Source organism: Trichechus manatus, unplaced genomic scaffold, assembly GCF_000243295.1.
Source record: "Trichechus manatus latirostris isolate Lorelei unplaced genomic scaffold, TriManLat1.0 scaffold00041, whole genome shotgun sequence".
In the NCBI taxonomy this organism is placed as follows: Eukaryota; Metazoa; Chordata; class Mammalia; order Sirenia; family Trichechidae; genus Trichechus; species Trichechus manatus.
The window spans coordinates 3058960-3064959 of NW_004443977.1; positions in this window are offsets into that span (position 1 = coordinate 3058960).

A 6000-nucleotide genomic window follows, 5' to 3' on the forward strand; every position below is an offset into this window, starting at 1 on the left:
TTTACCTACATATAATTTTTAGTTCCTGTTTTTTATCATTTTCATACTTTTACATATTTGATTAGATTTTTCTTCTTAGATTATATTACATAAAATTCCTATGTTGAAGGTTGAGAAGATATAATAATACCAAGTCTTTCTAGATTTAGAAATTATATTTCTGTCATCTGTACCTGGATGAAATAATATTCCCTGTTACTACTATCTTGCACAAATTCCACCCTGCTGTCTTTTTCTTTTTAAACCATCCCCTCCCACTCACATAATCATGTGCACAAAAAGTCCTTCTTATTTATTTTATATTATTTGTTTTCTGTGACAGTGCTAGGTCCTTAACTTTAATTTGGGTACTGGACTTGACAAGCAATTAAAGCAAACAATTTCCACTCATCAAGGTTTGCCAAATTAGTCATCTGCCATCTGCCCCATCATCTGACTCTCCTTGAGGTCTTGCTGTGAATCTATCTGGATGCACTCTCTCAGATTAAGAGGGACAGTTCAAACCTCCAAGCTGGCGGAATGATAGTGGGAGATAAGTATGTAAACATAGCAACCATCTTTCTTCTCTAGTTTTTCATGCCTTCAACCATCCTCTTGTGTGTAATAAAAGCCAGCCTGATTGTGATATCTTATCACTGTGAGACCTTTGCCATTCATGTAATTAAAGTGGCAGTGTGTGTGGTTTTTCCTGTTAGGAAGTATTTAAAAGAAAGAATGAGACTAGTGGTCCTAATATGACACTATACTCACATATCAGGGTTGGTTTCTTAAGCATTGATGAAGATGTACATTAAGCAATGGACTATGGCCCATGTCGTGCATTGGTGCAGAGGGAGTTTCCTTTTTCATACCTTTCATGGACAAATGTTTACTCTGGGTGGATAATGGGTGGTAGGCACTTTTTAGGGATAGGCAATCATGCTATGATAGTAATAGGCAAAACTGAGAAATAGCAAAAGCATACGGCACAAGCTCTCACCACATGCTTCTTTTAGGGCCTCTTTTCCTTTACGGCATTCTCCACCCCAGCGCCACTGCTGTCTCTGTGTAAAAACAGTATGGTGTTCCTCCAATGGGTGCAATAAGCCCCATGCCAGGACACATGGTTTTGTGATCAGAACGTGGGGTGCATTTAATTCCCACCTGGCCCCTGGTCCACATGCCGATTTTCAGTGATGGACCTCCATAACTGTAAACAGAAGAGCTGGTTCACCCCACTGTCTTTTGTCATCTATGCAAACTTGCTTATTCAAGGTGAAGTTGTATGTAAATAAGTTTTCAACAACCCATTCAAATCAAAAGGAAAGCATGTTAGTGTTAGAAATAGGGTGATGGGACGGGGTGCAACAGACAACATTATTGACTGAAGACCTTTTTCTGATATTCAGATATTCTATACGCATGGTCCACTCTAAGTGACAGCAGCTTCTAACAAAACTTTTTGGGTGTTTTGGAAGCCAATTATTCGTAATGTAACCTCTTGGATGAGGAATTAAAAGCATCCACCTGACATACGCTAGGTAAGAAAATATGGCATGTCATAATTTATTTTTAAATTGTTTTCTCATAACCCAAACTGTATTATTTTAGAAACAAGATCTCATAATTTCTGGTAAATTGGTTCCTCTAAAACAGATTTAGATGAGCAGTGGATTGTTATTTTTACACCATTATCAACTTCAGATACTAATTGCAATAAGGTCTTTAATAAGGAGATGGCCATTACTAGGGCAATATTTGTCATGCAATCATTTGTTCTTTCATAAACTTATTCAACAAATATTAACTGGGAATCCACAACATATGAAGCCCTGGCCTAGGTGTGAAAGAAATAATAAATAAATAAGATCTATGGCTCAAATTTATAACATTTTGCATTTTAATAGAAATCCTCTGTAAAATTTATAGAAGTAATAATATTTTAAAAATTTGGGTACATTTCTATTAAGGATAAATAACATTTCTTTCTCTGATTTTCTGTGTCACTGAATCAGATTCATAATCAAAGTCAAAATTCATCTTACATAAAATAAAATATAAAGCAAGAAATCAACCCAGAAAATATACATCATTGTGTATTGTAAAAGATGGACATCACTTGTGAGTCTGAGGAATGACAAGTGCATTCAACTTTCTGGAAGGTCTTTACTACAGTAGTAAATGGTATTAGCAATCAATTCAGCAGCATCTGCATCTGAAAAAATACCATAGCTTACAATCACTTTATTCAGCTAGTTAAAAATCAAAACACAACAATATCAGTTTTAGTTTAATGTGAATTTTTGAGAGTCTGTGCAAATAAGCATAAAATAAAATGATTTATATTATGTAACTGGCAAAGTGGATATGTACAAAAAATATGTTCTAGAAGGGTAAATAAAAACTTTAAAAGAGATCACTTGATGTTTATCTAGAGATAGACAGGTGAGAATGTAAGCATACACTAACAACTATTTTTAATCTAGTCACACCACAAATTTGATCAGTTTTAAAATTTGAAGCATCCTTATTCTGAACATGATTCATTTTCAATTCCTGACACAAAAATAATATGCATTTAGAATAAATTATACAGATAAATATCTTTTCATTACAGAATTCAGATTTATACTGACATTTTGTGCCAGGATAAAATGGCATCAGTTCTCTGTTACATTCTTAGCAAATGTTCATTTTTTTTAGATGTATTTACCATCTAATTATAACTTGTAAAGAAGACTTACTGCAAATAAGACGATGACTACTGAATCTCCTGTGAAAATGTATTATTTTTTTCATGAACAAGTCTCCTATACTTGTATCATTTTTTTTATTGGTATGGTTTCAAGAATAAAACAAAATAATAACCCTTGATACAAACAATTATTTTTCAAAGATACTTTTAAAGAATATACAAGTGTATGCATATGCATACCTGTGTAAAGACATTAGCTGGGAAAAATACAAAATGTTGAAAATGGTTATCTCTGATAAAAAACTTTGTAGGTGATATTTATTTTCATTTTTTTGTTTCTTGTGATTCTTCTTACCTGGGATGTCTAAGTTACAAGTATTTTTGTATATAAAAAGTGAATTTTATTATCAGAAAGGATTTATTTCTAATTTTAAGAAAGGCAAGATAAATAGGGAACTATTCTATGGTCTGCCATTTCTCTATAGGATTGTATATGCTAATTCAAATTATCATCAACACTTTCAATAATCTTATAATTTTATAGAACATTGAATGATACATAAAAAATAATTTATCTTGGTTTTTTGTTTTAATATGAACTCTTGAGAAACTTTATTTTACGACATCCAAAAGTAGAAAAGAATGTATGCTTTTAAAAATAGAATGAGAGGGACTTCCAGGCAACATGGTGCTATAGACAGAAGCACCACGCCATCCCTCCAGAGGAAAGAACCAAAAAACTAAGTCAAACAGAGTCACACGTCAATCCTGAAACCCTGAGCATCAAAGGAAGAGAAAAAGAACTCAGCCAAGCACTGAAAGGAATAAGAAACTAACCGAGAACAGACAGCAAGGAAAGATACATGCAGAGATCCCCTATCAGCTACTGCAGCACAGATCCACCATCTTGGACTCCTATTGGAGATCAGCAAACAGGGGGTATGAGAAAGCAGCTTCACAGAGCTTCCAGCAGGAGACAGAACAACTGGTAACCAGAAATATATGCTTTCTGAATCCCCATCCTTCTTCACCCCCACTTGGCCTCCTCTGATTCCTGCCACCACAGTCTCTTGGCCGGAGAGTGCTGCCTTCACCCCGGTGTCACTTGGATTCCACCTGCCTGCACTGGACAACTCCTTGACTGCCTTTTGTTGGCTGCTGGTGTTGCTTTTTTCTGCTTCATTAGATTTCTTCCTTACCTCTCACCACCTCCCCCTCCTTTCTCTCAAATACCAGGCTCCGTGTGCTATCTTTGCTTCTTCCTGAAATGCTGCGAAACACCTCTCAACTGTGAAACTGCTTCCCGGCCTATGCCGCCATGCTGGTGGGAACCCTGGGGCTTTTGTTTGTTTGTTTGTTTGTTCCGATTTATTCTCTTTTGATTTCTTTGTTTGTTTTCTTTTTCTTTTCTCAGCTTGGGAACCCCTTCTAAGCAGGCAGTACTGTGCAGCTTGGGAGATACTCCCTTACTCTGTGAAGACGGACAGGGACATCCCTGGGGGCATTTTTTCCTTGTTTTGTTTCTTTGTTTTGTTTTCTTCTCTCTCTTTTTCAGTTTTTGTCTTTTTTCATTTCCAGTTTCTCATTTCTCTATACTTACCTTCTCTTCCTATCTCCTGAATACTTGGCATTGTGTGACACCTCTAGCCCTTCTAGCCAGGGTGTATTTCACAGCCTAGGAGCAACTTCCTCAGTCCTAGCAGCTGCACAGGTGGGATCTCTGGGGGCTTTTCTTTCTTTCTTTTTTCCCTTCCTCTAATTTTTTTTTATTCATTTTTTTCTATTACCCTTTTAATTTTTTTTCACTTTTGTTTTTCTCCATTGCTCAGTCTCTCATCTCTCCACTCCAATAGCAAGCTCTCTTAGCACTATTTATTGATTGTGTGTATGTTTTTGGCTCCTATTCCTCTATCCTCTTTCCCATACCCATCTTAGCTCCACACATGCAAATCCACCCCCCTCCTTCCTGCCTACCTGCACCATGTGCTGAACATCACACTCCTAAGCAGCACAGGCATGGCCTACCAGAACCTGCCCTGTACCGATTCCTGCTCCACCCTGTCGGCCCTAGTACGTGCCACAAACAACCCATCCCAGCAACTCCCCTTCAGCTGGACATGCCCTGCTGTACCATACCTGAGTGACTGACCCAGCCCATTGGAGAAGGTGAAAAGTACCATGCCCACAGATGAGCAAACAACAAAGAACGCACAGCCCACCTTCTCAGACATAACCAAATAAAACAAAAAAGCAAGTCAAAACAAACAAATCTAGAATCAATAAACAAGGAAAATAACTACTGAATTCCCTGAAGACAGCAGGCAATATCAAAACATTTAGAAAAACAGGACAGGATGGTTCCATTAGGTGTCCAAAATAAAACACCAGATGACTTTCCAGTAAAAGAAAAGTTCCCTGACAGGGAACTCAAATCTTGAATATTCAGAATTATCAAGAGTTGAAGCAAAAATCAGACGAAAATGAGGAAAAAATAGACAATTCATGGAAAAGGCAGACAAATTCATGGAAAATACAGACAAAAAAATGGAAGAATTCAAGAAAATAATACAGAAACAAAATGCTAAAATAAATTCACAACTAGAAATCATACAAAAACAACAACTAGAAATCCAAAAGATAACAAAAAGATTTCAGAAATGGACAGTGTCATAGAAGGGCTGAGTAGCAGATCTGAAACAATGGAACATAGGATCAGTGAAATTGAAGACGAACACTTGGATACAACTCTGAGGAAAAATCAGAAACAAGAACCAAGAAAAATGAAGAAACCCTGGGAATTATGTGGGATAGAATCAAAAGCAAAAATCTCTGAATGATCAGAGTTCCAGACATGGGTAGAAAACAGAAAACACAGAGAGGATCATTGAAGGTTGCTGACAGAAAACTTCCCCAATATCATGAAAGATGAAAAGCTGACCATCCAAGAAGCTCAACGAACCCCATATAGATTAGACCGAAAAGGAAATCACCAAGGCATATCATAATCACACTTGCTAAAACGAAAGACAAAGAATCCTGAGAACAGATCAAGAAAAACAACAAGTCACGTGCAGTGGAGAAACAATAAGACTAGGCGAGGATTATTCAGCAGAAACCACGCAGCCAAGAAGGCAATGGGATGACATATATAAAACCTTGAAAAAAAACTGCCACCAAAAAAAAAATCCTGTAAAACTCTAATTCAAATATGATGGTGAAATTAGGTCATTTCCAGATAAACAGAAATTAAGGGACTATGCAAAAACCAAACCAAACTTACAAGACTTATTAAAGGGAGTCCTTCAATCTGAGAACAAACAACATCA